We start from the raw sequence: 17733 nt of genomic DNA on the forward strand, positions 1-17733 counted from the left end.
AAAAGTTTGGTGGACAAAATGAGACAGAAAAAGAAGTGGCATAAAACACGTCCTAGAAAGTTATACATGTAAACAAACTACGGTGAGTTCAAGGACCGCCAAAATTAGTAGGACAAAACGGCGCTCGCCAAATACTCGAATCAGTGAAGCATGTTTAATATAAACATTGTGCTTTATAACAATTAGAGAGGTTTGTGTCATGTTTGTCCTCCTACAGAAACCATATTAAAACAAAAAATAGATTGTTTTCCCCTCATCTTTTTCCATTTTTCATACATTTCTGAAAAAGCTCAAGAGAGCCACTAGGGCGGCGCTAGAGAGCCGCATGCGGCTCTAGAGCCGCGGGTTGCCGACCCCTGCGCTAGAGAATGAAGAGTGCTTGAAACTCCGCATTTCAACATCTCTGTTCGATGCCACACCAACAAAATGCCGAGGCAACCATTTCCACATCAACACCGTATGAAAAAAATAGTCAACAAAAGAAGGAGATAACGTCCGCAGGAACCTACCACATAGCGAAGGACATACGCTATTTGATTTCCTATTATGCAGCTCATTTTCATTTGACAGTTATTGAAATATCTTGTGTGACATCATGCACAAAAGTGCACTTTGTTTTTAACTATTGTAGTGGTGTTCTGTACAAAAAGTGCACTTTAATTTAGTGTTGTTTTGATATGTCACACAAAAGTGCACTCATAGCTTGTTTTAAAATGTCTCTGACAATCTTGCACTTTCTGTTTTGGAATTTACATGAATGTTTGTGCCACTGCTTAACTGTTCAATAAATACAGTTTTGGTAAATTGACTTAGTTGTGATTTCCCTCTCTGCGTGAGTTTAAAATGAGCATATATTAATGCAGTATGAAGAAGATTGTTTGAATGTAGACACATAGAATCATCATACTGCTGTGATTATATGCATCAAGTGTTCATTCAAGGCTAAGGCAAAATATCGAGATATATATCGTATATCATGACATGGCCTAAAAATATCGAGATATATATCGTATATCATGACATGGCCTAAAAATATCGAGATATTAAACAAAGGCCATATCGCCCAGCCCTAGTTCAAACATACATTAAATCCTCTTATAGTGTGTTTAAAGCCAGCAAGGCAGCGCACAACCGTGACGTCATCACAAGTCTACGTTTGTGCAGTGTCCAGGCATACGCTAAGCGGAGAGTTTCGGAACTCTACACTTTGGCCAGCGTTTGTAAAAGTCTGCGTTTTTAAAGACAAAAGTATGAATCTGCGTGTGGACAAGAGGCCTAAACGCAGAGATACGTTTGTGGAGTATCTGTGTTCCTGTGGACATGGCCTAAAACAGTCAAGTATGAACAGAGGATTACCTCTCAGAAGTTGTAGTATTTACAAAGTGCTGTATGTCTAGTATTTAACAGGATATTTCATGGTCCCGTCTTCATGGTCCAGTCTACAAGGAAAAAGGGACAAACATTAAGTGTTGGATCAGAAGTTAGATTACATGACATTCTTGTATGAAAAAGATTAAGGGTGAAACATGTTTATATTACTAGGATGTGGGTAGACCGATTATGCTTAATAGGAACGTAAATGTTGGTATTACTGATCAATAATGAGCTGTGTGTTTTCATCTCCACTATACACCAATACTCATGATGTAGAACACAATCATAGTTTATCCAGAATATCACAAGATTCAGATTGGACAGTTACTCGCGCCACAAAGCTCTGACAAAATTAGGCAAGTATACAATTGACAAAACTCCCCTGCAAAAAAAATCTGCGATGAGTAAAAATGTTCATTGGAATCCTATGGAGGTTAATTAGTGTATTTGTTAGGAAAGTTTTTATGGACACTGAATTTATATACCGTATTTTTCGGAGTATAAGACGCTCCTGAGTATAAGTCGCACCGGCCGGAAATGCATAATAAAGAAGGAAAAAAACATAAGTCGCACTGGAGTATAAGTCGCGTTTTTGGGGGAAATTTATTTGATAAAACCCAACACCAAGAATAGACACTTGAAAGGCAATTTAAAATAAATAAAGAATAGTGAACAACAGGCTGAATAAATGTACGTTATATGAGGCATAAATAACCAACTGAGAACGTGCCTGGTATGTTAACGTAACATATTATGGTAAGAGTCATTCAAATAACTATAACATATAGAACATGCTATACGTTTACCAAACAAATCTGTCACTCCTAATCACTAAATCCCATGAAATCTTATACGTGAATAATAAGCTAAATAATACTATTTGATATTTTACGGTAATGTGTTAATCATTTCACACATAAGTCGCTCCTGAGTATAAGTCGCAACCCCTTTTTCAAACTACGAAAAAAAACTGCGACTTATAGTCCGAAAAATACGGTAACTGAATTTTGGAAAATGCTTTATTTTACATCAAATTATGCTGACAAATTCATTGAATAACATTTTGTGTTTAAAGATTTAATATATAAAAATGCAGTTTAAAAAATTCAGCGTAAAAAAATTAATTTTGAAAAGATAACTACTTCAAAACTCAGACTCACTTCCGTTAAATTAAGACTAAAGCACCTCATTGGCTGACAAAATCGACTGCTCCAGTCTTAATTTACTGGAAGTGAGTCTTGATTTTTAATTTCTGCACTGAATTTTTTTACTTCTTTCATAGTCCTTTTTATTGATTTCACATTCACATTAACAACATATTCAAACCCTCTTCATTCCCTAACCCTGCTGTCACTCAAAACAAAAACAAAAAACAAAAGTAAGAGTACAAAAGTACCCGGAGTAAAAAAAATAAAATAAATAGATAAAGTTCAGTACAAGGCACTTAAAACACAGTAATTGAAAACTGAAACCTAATGTAGACGCAGCATGACTAGGCCATATCTAGGTACATATCTAGGGCTCTTCCTGCACTTGTGTAGATTGGTCAAAAAAAGTCAAAAAAGGTCTCCACACTTTAAAAAACTTGTTTTCAGAGCCCCGTAATGTGTATCTTATTTTCTCCAGCTTCAGGTTTGCTAGTACGTCCCTTATCCAGTGGGAGACTAAGGGTGGGTCAGCCTCCTTCCACTTCAACAATATCAGACGAGGAGGGTGGTGAAGGCAACTATTTTGTGACCCCCGACAGGTACCGTATTTTCCGCACTATTAGCCGCACCTAAAAACCACAAATTTACTCAAAAGCTGACAGTGCGGCTTTTAACCCGGTGCGCTTTATATATGGATTAATATTACGATTCATTTTCATAAAGTTTCGATCTCGCAACTTCGGTAAACAGCCGCCATCTTTTTTCCCGGTAGAACAGGAAGCGCTTCTTCTTCTACGCAAGCAACCGCCAAGGTAAGCACCCGCCCCCATAGAACAGGAAGCGCTTCTTCTTCTACTGTAAGCAACCACCCGCCCGCGTAGAAGAAGAAAAAGCGCGCGGATATACCGTACGTTTCATTTCCTTTGTGTGTTTACATCTGTAAAGACCACAAAATGGCTCCTACTAAGCGTCAGGGATCCGGTTCATGAAAAGACGCAATCTCTCCATCCGCACACGGATTACTATTTCACAGCAACTGATATTCCTGTGAACCGCACTGTGGATACAACGGGAGCACGTACGGTGAATATTCGCACCACAGGGAATGAGAAGTCATCCTTCACTGTGGTTCTAGCTTGCCATGCTAATGGCCAGAAACTTCCACCCATGGTGATATTCAAAAGGAAGACCTTGCCAAAAGAGACCTTTCCAGCCGGCGTCATCATAAAAGCTAACTCGAAGGGATGGATGAAGAAAAGATGAGCGAGTGGTTAAGGTAAGTTTAAGTTTACGCGAAGAGGCCGGGTGGCTTTTTTCACGCAGCTCTGTCCATGTTGATATACGTATGTTTGTGATTGCACATTTGCGTACATTTTGGGAGTGAACAGAGTTGTTAGAACGCTGGTTTTTAATATATTATTAAAGTTTGACTGACCTATCTGACTGTTTTTTTGACATTCCTTTAGCGCAGTTAGATGCGGCTTACAACACCGGGCGGCTTATAGGTGGACAAAGTTTTGAAATATGCCGTTCATTGAAGGCGCGGCTTTTAACCCAGGGCGCCTTATGGTGCGGAAAATACGGTAGTTCCATCCCTTCAGGAATGATTCCAAATACAGAAATGAAAGGGTTTGGATCGATTTGAATTGTTAAAACCGTGGAGAGTGCTTCGAAGATGGACTTCCAGTACCCCTTTAGCTTCGGACAAAGCCAAAACATGTGTATTAATGTTGCGTTATCTAGTTTACATCTATCACATAATGGGTTAATATGGGGAAATATTTTTGCTAATTTTGCTTTTGAGAAGTGCACCCGGTGTGAATGATTCCAAATACACAAATGAAATGAATTTTTAAAACACTGTTTTAACAAACTGACATTTTTAAACACTAATTTTTTTTAATGGATTTTTAAAACAAGTTTTGCTCGCCTATTGAATTCAATAAAATTCTCAGCAGAAGTGGATAAATACAAATTCAGTTCACAAAACGCCAACAATTCGGTGACACACACAGATGTGAGCCACCTTTTGAGGAAAAAAAAGAGGAAATATGAGGAAGAAAAGGAGGAACATTTCTATCAGCAAAAAGTGCTGGACATGCAAACACAAATATACTTTTTTGAAAATCAGGTGGCGACTTGTCCAGGGTGTGCCCTGCTTACTGCCCGAATGCTGCTGGGATAGGGTCCAGCGCCCCCCGTGACCCCGAAAGGGACAAGCGGTAGGAAATGGATGGATGGAAGACTACATTTCCTGCAATTGGGTGAATTTCTACACTATATTTTACATTTAGATTCTCATCTACCAACCACTTTTGGCTGTCCTTTTGACACTTGAATGCCCCACTTATTTTTTAGTAGATCATTTACTAACATGAATATCATTGAAAATGTATGTAAACTTCTATAACATGCACACATTTGGCAAGTCTATCCTGTAGCCACACCCTCAGGTAATAAACTTCCAGTGTTGTGACATCAGTTTACAATCCGTCACATCAAAAAACATACCTTCTCGCTGGCTACCAATTAATGCTCTAAAACCACAACTGGTTGGGAATTAACTGTGTTGGGATTGTAATCATCCAAATATGATTAGCAGCAAAGTAAACAGCCTTCAAACGTTGCGGTTCTGAGAGGCGTTGAGGCGAGAGGAACATGTGAGCCTTCAACACGTTTTGTTTAGGTATTTTTATTGATATGTCGTTAAAAAATGTGAATGTTTAAAAAAGCAGATTTCTGCATTTGCGTGTACATGTCTAAAATAGTTTCTGTGTAGAGCTCCAAATAGCAAGAATCACAGGCACACAAGTGTCACAGTCGTGTGCTCGCTTTTACTTGGAAAACAAAAACTTCTGGTGTCCGCAAATGAAACAAAAATCTGTTTCACAGTTTTTCCGTCTGTTTACTTTTTTTTTTTTATATGAAATAGAAAAAAATTGTTTGTTGTAGTTATTGCTCTTCAACACCAAAAACGAAGAACGCTTAGTTTTTTTTCTTTTTTGCATTTTACAGGATTTCTGCAGGTATCAGCAAATCTAATTTAATGTTTTTTAATGCAACCTATAACAATTTTAATATACATGTCCAACTGCAGATCATTATTACATATACCGTATTTTCCGCACTATTAGCCGCACCTAAAAACCACAAATTTACTCAAAAGCTGACAGTGCGGCTTATAACCCGGTGCGCTTTATATATGGATTAATATTAAGATTCATTTTCACAAAGTTTCGGTCTCGCAACTACGGTAAACAGCCGCCATCTTTTTTCCCCGTAGAAGAGGAAGTCCTTCTTCTTCTACGCAAGCAACCGCCAAGGTAAGCACCCGCCCCCATAGAACAGGAAGCGCTTCTTCTTCTACTGTAAGCAACCACCCGCCCGCGTAGAAGAAGAAGAAGCGCGCGGATATTACCGTACGTTTCATTTCCTTTGTGTGTTTACATCTGTAAAGACCACAAAATGGCTCCTACTAAGCGACAGGTTCCGGTTCATGAAAAGACGCAATCTCTCCATCCGCACACGGACTACTATTTCACAGCAACTGCCTAAAGACTTTCAAGAAAAGCTGGCTACTTTCCGTGCATATTGTAAAAACAAGATAGCTGAAAAAAAGATCCGGCCAGAGAACATTATCAACATGGACGAGGTTCCACTGACTTTTGATATTCCTGTGAACCGCACTGTGGATACAACGGGAGCACGTACGGTGAATATTCGCACCACAGGGAATGAGAAGTCATCCTTCACTGTGGTTCTAGCTTGCCATGCTAATGGCCAGAAACTTCCACCCATGGTGATATTCAAAAGGAAGACCTTGCCAAAAGAGACCTTTCCAGCCGGCGTCATCATAAAAGCTAACTCGAAGGGATGGATGGATGAAGAAAAGATGAGCGAGTGGTTAAGGTAAGTTTACGCGAAGAGGCCGGGTGGCTTTTTTCACGCAGCTCCGTCCATGTTGATATACGACTCCATGCGCGCCCACATCACGCTGGTTTTTAATATATTATTAAAGTTTGACTGACCTATCTGACTGTTTTTTTGACATTCCTTTAGCGCAGTTAGATGCGGCTTATAACACGGGGCGGCATATAGGTGGACAAAGTTTTGAAACATGTCGTTCATTGAAGGCGCGGCTTATAACCCAGGGCGGCTTATGGTGCGGAAAATACGGTACTCCTCTTGACAAAATTGGTGCAATTTAGCTAAATTTGTTGGTTTTCTGACATGGACTTGTTTCTTCAGCATTGTCCACACGTTTATGTCAGGACTTTGGGAAGGCCATTCTAAAACCCAGAGCATAATACTACCACCACCATGCTTGACGGTAGGAGTGGTGTTCCTGGGATTAAAGGCCTCACCTTTTCTCCTCCAAACATATTGCTGGGTATTGTGGCCAAACAGCTCAATTTTTGTTTCGTCTGACATCACATGGACAAAGATAAGACTTTCTGGAGGAACGTTCTGTGGTCAAATTAAACAAAAATTGAGCTGTTTGGTTAAGAATGAAGGCTGAATGAACACATACGTTTGTCCCACAAAAAAAACACCTTTGTAATAATATATGTCGCCCAACTAATTTTCTAGCAACAATACATCTGCAATACACAACTCTGGGCTCATTTCGCCATAAAATAGCACAAACACGAGCAAGACCAGCAACTAGCAAACTAGTTATTTTAATTAAATGCATTGTCTCAATGAGCTTCAAGCACACCTGTGAAGTGAAAACCATTTCAGGTGACTACCTCTTGAAGCTCAGCGAGAGAATGCCAAGAGTGTGCAAAGCAGTAATCAGAGCAAAGGGTGGCTATTTTGAAGAAACTAGAATATAAAACAGGTTTTCAGTGATTTCACCTGTTTTTGTTAAGTACATAACTCCACATGTGTTCATTTATAATTTTGATGCCTTCACTGACAATCTACAAAGCAGTCATGAAAATAAAGAAAATGTATTAAATGAGGATGTGTGTCCAAACTTTTGGCCTGTACTGTATGTATGTATGTATGTATGTATATATATATATATATATATATATATATATATATATATATATATATATATACACACACACATATATATACATACGTATATATATATATGTGTGTATATATATATATATATATGTGTGTATATATATATATATATATATACACACCGGTATGTGAATATATATATATACACACACATATATATACGTATGTGTATATATATATATATATATATATATATATATATACACACACACACACACACACACACACACACACACACACACACACATATATATACGTACGTATATATATATATATATATATATATATATATATATATATACACATATATATATATATAATATATATATACATACATACATACATACATGTATATCATAAGACTAATACTAACAATGCAAGTAAACATTTCGACACAAACATATTTCTCAATACTGCAGAATTTAATTGTAATTGGATGTTCAATAACTTAATTATCCTAAATAGGTAAACAAACAGAAATAAAATGGATTCAATATTTGTTAGCAAAATATGGACTTCTGTAATTATTGAACAAGTTGAAGCGCAGTTTGTTTTTTAAACGCGAAACTGGGTCAGGGTTTGTTTTGTTGCCAATTGCAATCATATTAATTTTAAAAGCCTCTTGTCATCATATTTAATGCTTTTTATTGGCCTTACTTTCCACAAAATCTATTTACTGGCTTTTAAACGCCCCACAGAAACTCTGGTTTTAAAATGAAAAGTACATAAACCAATAGTCTGTTTGTTGTTTACCAATTTCCATTCACGATAACAAATTCCACGACCAAAACATACACTGACCGATGAGGTAAAGTTGAACTTAAGTCTTCTTTTTCCAAGGCTATTCACTCTGGGACTGTTTAGTTAAAAATGAAGCCTAAATGAACACTTTTTGTTTCTTACAAAAAAAATCCTTATTTCCAGAAACTACATCAAGTGTCAACACCTTGGTAATAATGGATGTCGCCCAACGAATTTACCAGCATCAATACATCCGCAATACACAACTCTGGGCTCATTTCGCCATAAAATAGCACAAACACGAGCAAGACCAGCATATAGCAACTAATTCAATGCATTCTCTCGATGAGCTTCAAGCACACCTGTGAAGTGAAAACTATTTCAGGTGACTACCTCTTGAAGCTCATCGAGAGAATGCCAAGAGTGTGCAAAGCAGTAATCAGAGCAAAGTGTGGCTATTTTGAAAAAAATACAATATAAAACATGTTTTCAGTTATTTCACCTTTTTTTGTTAAGTACATAACTCCACATGTGTTCATTCATAGTTTTGATGCCTTCAGTGACAATCTACAAAGTAAATAGTCATGAAAATAAAGAAAACGCATTGAATGAGGAGATGGTGTGTCCAAACTTTTGGCCTGTACTGTATATATATATATATATATATATATATAAATATATATATATATATATATATATACACACACATTACATACATATATGTCATAAGACTGATACTAACAATGAAAGTAAGCACTGTGACACAAACATTTTTCAATACTGTAGTATTGAATGGCTCAATTCAGTTCAATAACGTCCATCCATCCATCCATCCATTTTCTACCGCTTGTCCCTTTTTTGGGGTCACGGGGGGTGCTGGAGCCTATCTCAGCTGCATTTGGGCGGAAGGCGGGGTACACCCTGGACAAGTCGCCACCTCATCGCAGGGCCAACACAGATAGACAACATTCACAAACTAGGGCCAATTTAGTGTTGCCAATCAACCTATCTCTAACTTAAGTATCCTAAATAGGTAAACAAACAGAAATAAGATGGATTCAATATTTGTTAGCAAAATATGCACTTCTGTAATTATTGAACAAGTTGAAGCGCAGGTTTTTTTTTAACCCAAAACTGGGTCAGGGTTTGTTTTGTTGCCAATTGCAATCATATGAATTTTAAAAGCCTCTTGTCATCATATTTAATGCTTTTTAATGGCCTTACTTTCCACAAAATCAACTTACTGACTTTTAATGCTTTTAAAGACCCCGCAGAAACTTTGATTTGAAAATGAAATGTATAAAAACTAATAGTTTGTTTGTTGTTTACCAATTTCCATTCATGACAACAAAATTCAACGACCAAAACATACACTGACCGATGAGGTAAAGTTGAACTTACAGTCTTCTTTTTCCAAGGCTATTCACTCCGGGACTTGGATTGTTTAGTTATGAATGAAGGCTAAATGAACACATTTTATTGTCTTACAAAAAAAAAAAAACATGTTTTTTACAGAAACTACATCAAGTGTCAACACCTTGGTAATAATGGATGTCGCCCAACGAATTTACTAGCATCAATACATCCGCAATACACAACTCTGGGCTCATTTCGCCATAAAATAGCACAAACACGAGCAAGACCAGCATATAGCAAAGTAATTATTTTAATTCAATGCATTCTCTCGATGAGCTTCAAGCACACCTGTGAAAACCATTACAGCTCATCGAGAGAATGCCAAGAGTGTGCCAAGCAGTAATCAGAGCAAAGGGTGGCTATTTTGAAGAAACTAGAATATAAAACATGTTTTCAGTTATTTCACCCTTTTTAACTCCACATGTGTTCATTCATAGTTTTGATTCCTTCAGTGACAATCTACAATGTAAATAGTCATTAAAATAAAGAAAACGCATTGAATGAGGAGGTGTGTCTAAACTTTTGGCCTGTACTGTATATATATATATATATATATATATACCGTATTTTCCGCACTATAAGGCGCACCTAAAAACCACAAATTTTCTCAAAAGCTGACAGTGCGCCTTATAACCCGGTGCGCTTTATATATGGATAAATATTAAGATTCATTTTCATAAAGTTTCGGTCTCGCAACTTCGGTAAACAGCCGCCATCTTTTTTCCCCGTAGAACAGGAAGCGCTTCTTCTTCTACGCAAGCAACCGCCAAGGTAAGCACCCGCCCCCATAGAACAGGAAGCGCTTCTTCTTCTACTGTAAGCAACCACCCGCCCGCGTAGAAGAAGAAAAAGCGCGCGGATATCACCGTACGTTTCATTTCCTTTGTGTGTTTACATCTGTAAAGACCACAAAATGGCTCCTACTAAGCGACCGGGATCCGGTTCATGAAAAGACGCAATCTCTCCATCCGCACACGGATTACTATTTCACAGCAACTGATATTCCTGTGAACCACACTGTGGATACAACGGGAGCACGTACGGTGAATATTCGCACCACAGGGAATGAGAAGTCATCCTTCACTGTGGTTCTAGCTTGCCATGCTAATGGCCAGAAACTTCCACCCATGGTGATATTCAAAAGGAAGACTTTGCCAAAAGAGACCTTTCCAGCCGGCGTCATCATAAAAGCTAACTCGAAGGGATGGATGAAGAAAAGATGAGCGAGTGGTTAAGGTAAGTTTAAGTTTACGCGAAGAGGCCGGGTGGCTTTTTTCACGCAGCTCTGTCCATGTTGATATACGTATGTTTGTGATTGCACATTTGCGTACATTTTGGGAGTGAACAGAGTTGTTAGAACGCTGGTTTTTAATATATTATTAAAGTTTGACTGACCTATCTGACTGTTTTTTTGACATTCCTTTAGCGCAGTTAGATGCGGCTTACAACACGGGGCGGCTTATAGGTGGACAAAGTTTTGAAATATGCCGTTCATTGAAGGCGCGGCTTATAACCCAGGGCGCCTTATGGTGCGGAAAATACGGTATATATATATATCATAAGACTAATACTAACAATGCAAGTACACATTTCGACACAAACATTTCTCAATACTGCAGTATTGAATTGTAATTGGAAGGTCAATAACTTAATTATCCTAAATAGGTAAACAAACAGAAGCGTAGTTGGGTTTTTTTAAACCCAAAACTGGGTCAGGGTTTGTTTTGTTGCAATCATATGAATTTTAAAAGCCTCTTGTCATCATATTTTATGCCTTTTAATGGCCTTACTTTCCACAAAATGTATTTACTGGCTTTTAAATGCTTTTAAACACACCGCAGACACTCTGATTTTTAAATGAAAAGTTCATAAACCAATAGCTTGTTTGTTGTTTACCAATTTCCAATAATGACAACAAAATTCAACGACCAAAACAAAAGTTCATAAACCAATAGTTTGTTTGTTGTTTACCAAATTCCATTCATGACAACAAAATTCAACGACCAAAACATACACTGACCGATGAGGTAAAGTTGAACTTAAAGTCTTCTTTTTCCAAGGCTATTCACTCTGGGACTTGGATTGTTTAGTTAAGAATGAAGGCTAAATGAACACATTTTATTGTCTTACAAAAAAAAAAACATGTTTATTTCCAGAAACTACATCAAGTGTCAACACCTTGGTAATAATGGATGTCGCCCAACGAATTTACCAGCATCAATACATCCGCAATACACAACTATGGGCTCATTTCACCATAAAAACAGCACAAACACGAGCAAGACCAGCATATAGCAAAGTCATTATTTTAATTCAATGCATTCTCTCGATGAGCTTCAAACACACCTGTGAAGTGAAAACCATTACCTCTTGAAGCTCATGGAGAGAATGCCAAAAGTGTGCAAAGCAGTAATCAGAGCAAAGGGTGGCTAGTTTGAAGAAACTAGAATATAAAACATGTTCAGTTATTTCACCTGTTTTTGTTAAGTACATAACTCCACATGTAATTCATAGTTTTGATGCCTTCAGTGACAATCTACAAAGTAAATGGTCATGAAAATAAAGAAAACGCATTGAATGAGGAGAAGGTGTGTCTAAACTTTTGGCCTGTGCTGTATACATATATATAAATACATATATGTCATAAGACTAATACTAACAATGCAAGTAAACATTTTGACACAAACATATTTCTCAATACTGTAGTATTGAATTGTTATTGGAAGTTCAATAACTTCATTATCCTAAATAGGTAACCAAACAGAAATAAAATGGATTCAATATTTGTTAGCAAAATTTGCACTTCTATAATGTTTGAACAAGTTGAAGCGTAGTATTTTCTAACTCAAAAACTGGGTCAGGGTTTGTTTTGTTGCCAATTGCAATCATGAATTCTGAAAGCCTCTGGTCTTCTTATTTAATGCTTTTTAATGGCCTTACTTTCCACAAAATGTATTTACTGGCTTTTAAATGCTTTTAAACACACCGCAAACACTCTGGTTTTTAAATGAAAAGTTCATAAACCAATAGTTTGTTTGTTGTTTACCAATTTCCATTCATGACAACAAAATTCAACGACCAAAACATACACTGACCGATGAGGTAAAGTTGAACTTAAAGTCTTCTTTTTCCAAGGCTATTCACTCCAGGACTTGGATTGTTTAGTTAAGAATGAAGGCTAAATGAACACATGTTATTGTCTTACAAAAAAAAAAACATGTTTATTTCCAGAAACTACATCAAGTGTCAACACCTTGGTAATAATGGATGTCGCCCAACAAATTTACTAGCATCAATACATCCGCAATACACAACTCTGGGCTCATTTCACCATAAAACAGCACAAACACGAGCAAGACCAGCATATAGCAAAGTCATTATTTTAATTCAATGCATTCTCTCGATGAGCTTCAAGCACACCTATGAAAACCATTACAGCTCACCGAGAGAATGCAAAGCAGTAATCAGAGCAAAGGGTGGCTATTTTGAAGAAACTAGAATATAAAACATGTTTTCAGTTATTTCACCCTTTTTAACTCCACATGTGTTCATTCATAGTTTTGATTCCTTCAGTGACAATCTACAATGTAAATAGTCATTAAAATAAAGAAAACGCATTGAATGAGGAGAAGGTGTGTCTAAACTTTTGGCCTGTACTGTGTGTATATATATATATATATATATATATATATATATATATATATCATAAGACTAATACTAACAATGCAAGTACACATTTCGACACAAACATTTCTCAATACTGCAGTATTGAATTGTAATTGGAAGTTCAATAACTTAATTATCCTAAATAGGTAAACAAACAGAAGCGTACTTGTTTTTTTTAAACCCAAAACTGGGTCAGGGTTTGTTTTGTTGCAATCATAGCATTAAAAGCCTCTTGTCATCATATTTTATGCCTTTTAATGGCCTTACTTTCCACAAAATGTATTTACTGGCTTTTAAATGCTTTTAAACACACCGCAGACACTCTGATTTTTAAATGAAAAGTACATAAACCAATAGTTTGTTTGTTGTTTACCAATTTCCATTCATGACAACAAAATTCAACGACCAAAACATACACTGACCGATGAGGTAAAGTTGAACTTAAAGTCTTCTTTTTCCAAGGCTATTCACTCCGGGACTTGGATTGTTTAGTTAAGAATGAAGGCTAAATGAACACATTTTATTGTCTTACAAAAAAAAACATGTTTATTTCCAGAAACTACATCAAGTGTCAACACCTTGGTAATAATGGATGTCGCCCAACGAATTTACCAGCATCAATACATCCGCAATACACAACTCTGGGCTCATCTCGCCATAAAAACAGCACAAACACGAGCAAGACCAGCATATAGCAAAGTCATTATTTTAATTCAATGCATTCTCTCGATGAGCTTCAAGCACACCTGTGAAAATCATTACAGCTCATCGAGAGAATGCCAAGAGTGTGCAAAGCAGTAATCAGAGCAAAGGGTGGCTATTTTGAAGAAACTAGAATATAAAACATGTTTTCAGTTTTTTCACCCTTTTTAACTCCACATGTGTTCATTCATAGTTTTGATTCCTTCAGTGACAATCTACAATGTAAATAGTCATTAAAATAAAGAAAACGCATTGAATGAGGAGAAGGTGTGTCTAAACTTTTGGCCTGTACTGTATGTATATATATATATATATATATATATATATATATATATATATATCATAAGACTAATACTAACAATGCAAGTACACATTTCGACACAAACATTTCTCAATACTGCAATATTGAATTCTAATTGGAAGGTCAATAACTTAATTATCCTAAATAGGTAAACAAACAGAAGCGTGGTTGGGGTTTTTTAAACCCAAAACTGGGTCAGGGTTTGTTTTGTTGCCAATTGCAATCATGAATTCTAAAAGCCTCTGGTCATCATATTTTATGCCTTTTAATGACTTTCCACAAAATGTATTTACTGGCTTTTAAATGCTTTTAAACACACCGCAGACACTCTGATTTTTAAATGAAAAGTACATAAACCAATAGTTTGTTTGTTGTTTACCAATTTCCATTCATGACAACAAAATTCAACGACCAAAACATACACTGACCGATGAGGTAAAGTTGAACTTAAAGTCTTCTTTTTCCAAGGCTATTCACTCCGGGACTTGGATTGTTTAGTTAAGAATGAAGGCTAAATGAACACATTTTATTGTCTTACAAAAAAAACATGTTTATTTCCAGAAACTACATCAAGTGTCAACACCTTGGTAATAATGGATGTCGCCCAACGAATTTACCAGCATCAACACATCCGCAATACACAACTCTGGGCTCATTTCGCCATAAAAACAGCACAAACACGAGCAAGACCAGCATATAGCAAAATCATTATTTTAATTCAATGCATTCTCTCGATGAGCTTCAAGCACACCTGTGAAAACCATTACAGCTCACCGAGAGAATGCCAAGAGTGTGCAAAGCAGTAATCGGAGCAAAGGGTGGCTATTTTGAAGAAACTAGAATATAAAACATGTTTTCAGTTAGTTCACCCTTTTTAACTCTACATGTGTTCATTCATAGTTTTGATTCCTTCAGTGACAATCTACAATGTAAATAGTCATTAAAATAAAGAAAACGCATTGAATGAGGAGAAGGTGTGTCTAAACTTTTGGCCTGTACTGTATATATATATATATATATATATATATATATATATATATATATATATATCATAAGACTAATACTAACAATGCAAGGACACAAACATTTCTCAATACTGCAGTATTGAATTGTAATTGGAAGGTCAATAACTTAATTACCCTAAATAGGTAAACAAACAGAGGTGTAGATGGGTTTTTTTAAACCCAAAACTGGGTCAGGGTTTGTTTTGTTGCAATCATGAATTTTAAAAGCCTCTTGTCATCATATTTAATGCTTTTTAATGGCCTTACTTTCCACAAAATGTATTTACTGGCTTTTAAATGCTTTTAAACACACCGCAGACACTCTGATTTTTAAATGAAAAGTACATCAACCAATAGTTTGTTTGTTGTTTACCAATTTCCATTCATGACAACAAAATTCAACGACCAAAACATACACTGACCGATGAGGTAAAGTTGAACTTAAAGTCTTCTTTTTCCAAGGCTATTCACTCCGGGACTTGGATTGTTTAGTTAAGAATGAAGGCTAAATGAACACATTACAAAAAAAACATGTTTATTTCCAGAAACTACATCAAGTGTCAACACCTTGGTAATAATGGATGTCGCCCAACAAATTTACCAGCATCAACACATCCGCAATACACAACTCTGGGCTCATCTCGCCATAAAAACAGCACAAACACGAGCAAGACCAGCATATAGCGAATTAATTATTTTAATTCAAACTCGCGTTGAAAAGTTCTTACAAGCGATGCTAACGTTGGATTCGCGTTAGCATCCGAGCGCTAACGCGGCTAACAACAATCGGCTAGCTTGAGACGAAAACAGCAAGTATACATTCGTCCTCGCGTCAACAAGTCGTTATACATCCAAATAATCGACGTGCAGCGGGATAACATTTGAATCCCAGATAAAGTGGTCAGACTAGTACTAAAAATGAGGTTATATGGCACCTAGGGCAACAAAAAGGGCCTATGCAGGTTTCTGACAGGATGCTAACCGAGCGAGCTAACTAGCATGTAGCCGCAAGCTAGCATGTACACCGACTGCCAAAAAAGTTGAAAAAGACATACTGACGGCGTACCTTTCACTTTCATACTCCCGTGTGTGTCGAGTAAGGTGTGGAGCTTTGTGCCACAGTCGCCGCTGTCGCCGTCCGCCACTTTCAACTATTTTCCCACTCAGACTCTTCGCAAGGTTTCTTTGTCTAATTTATATCTCAGCTAGCTTACATCTCATCTGCTGGCTAGCTTAGCGGGCAAGGCGGCCTGGCTACTGCGCACGCGCGACAGCCAGACGAAACAATATTTATGCCTTTTTTTTTTTTTTTTCCTTTAATTAATTTGGAACTTTGAAATTCAACTATAAGGTGTTTTTTTTAAGTGTTTACTTTTTAAAACGCGACCCCATGTTGTACTTGCCTTACCTCGTCCTCTCCAACTTTTTTCTCTTAACTCGTCGCTCACATCGTGTCAAAGAAGCCTTTTTCGACGTCAAACAGTAACGTGACGTCAGAGTTGTGGCTGACACTACTTCCGGACATGGGTTAAATGCATACTTGCCAATCTTGAGACCTCAGAATTAGGGAGATATTCAAAAGGCCCGCTGGGGCTGTATACATATATATATATATATATATATATATATACATATATATATATATATATATATATATATATATATATATATATATATATATATATATATATATATATATATATATATATATATATATATATATATATATATATATATATATATTAGGGCTGCAACTAACAATTAATTTGATAATCGATTTATCTGTTGATTATTACTTCGATTAATCGATTAATAATCGGATAAAGGAGACAAACTGCATTTCTATCCTTTCCAGTATTTTATTGGAAAAAAACAGCATACTGGCACCATACTTATTTTGATTATTGTTTCTCAGCTGTTTGTACATGTTGCAGTTTATAAATAAAGGTTTATTAAAAAAAATAATTTAAATTTAAAAAAATTTTAAATAATAAAAAAATAAAAATAAATTGCTTATGCGCATGCGCATAGCATATATCCAACGAATCGATGACTAAATTAATCGCCAACTATTTTTGTAATCAATTTTAATCGATTTAATCGACTAGTTGTTGCAGCCCTAATATATATATATATATATATATATATATATATATATACATATATATATATATATATATATATATATATATATATATATAGCTCGAAGACTTCTATGGAAATGCAAGAACCGAGACTCAGATTTCCCTCGCCCGGACGCGGGTCACCGGGGCCCCCCTCCGGAGCCAGGCCCGGAGTTGGGGCACGATGGCGAGCGCCTGGTGGCCGGGCCTGTCCCCAT

At 36.5% G+C, this 17733-nt stretch overlaps 1 protein-coding gene across 3 annotated transcripts in view; it reads right to left on the reverse strand.

Moving 5' to 3' along the window:
- Nucleotides 1-16821, reverse strand: part of spopla (speckle type BTB/POZ protein like a) — a 64736-nt gene extending 47915 nt beyond the window's left edge. The window contains exons 1-2 of one of the 3 annotated variants that reach the window (XM_061926053.2): nucleotides 16801-16821; nucleotides 1357-1439 (exon numbers count right to left, since the gene is read on the reverse strand). The gene's annotated coding sequence lies outside the window, so the exon portion shown is untranslated. Of the gene's footprint in view, nucleotides 1-1356; nucleotides 1440-16458; nucleotides 16755-16800 lie in introns of those variants that run through there. The other 2 variants (XM_061926052.2, XM_061926054.2) reach the window with 2 other exon arrangements.
- Nucleotides 16822-17733: the final 912 nt, after the last annotated feature.

Source organism: Nerophis lumbriciformis, linkage group LG31, assembly GCF_033978685.3.
Source record: "Nerophis lumbriciformis linkage group LG31, RoL_Nlum_v2.1, whole genome shotgun sequence".
Classification (NCBI taxonomy): domain Eukaryota; kingdom Metazoa; phylum Chordata; class Actinopteri; order Syngnathiformes; family Syngnathidae; genus Nerophis; species Nerophis lumbriciformis.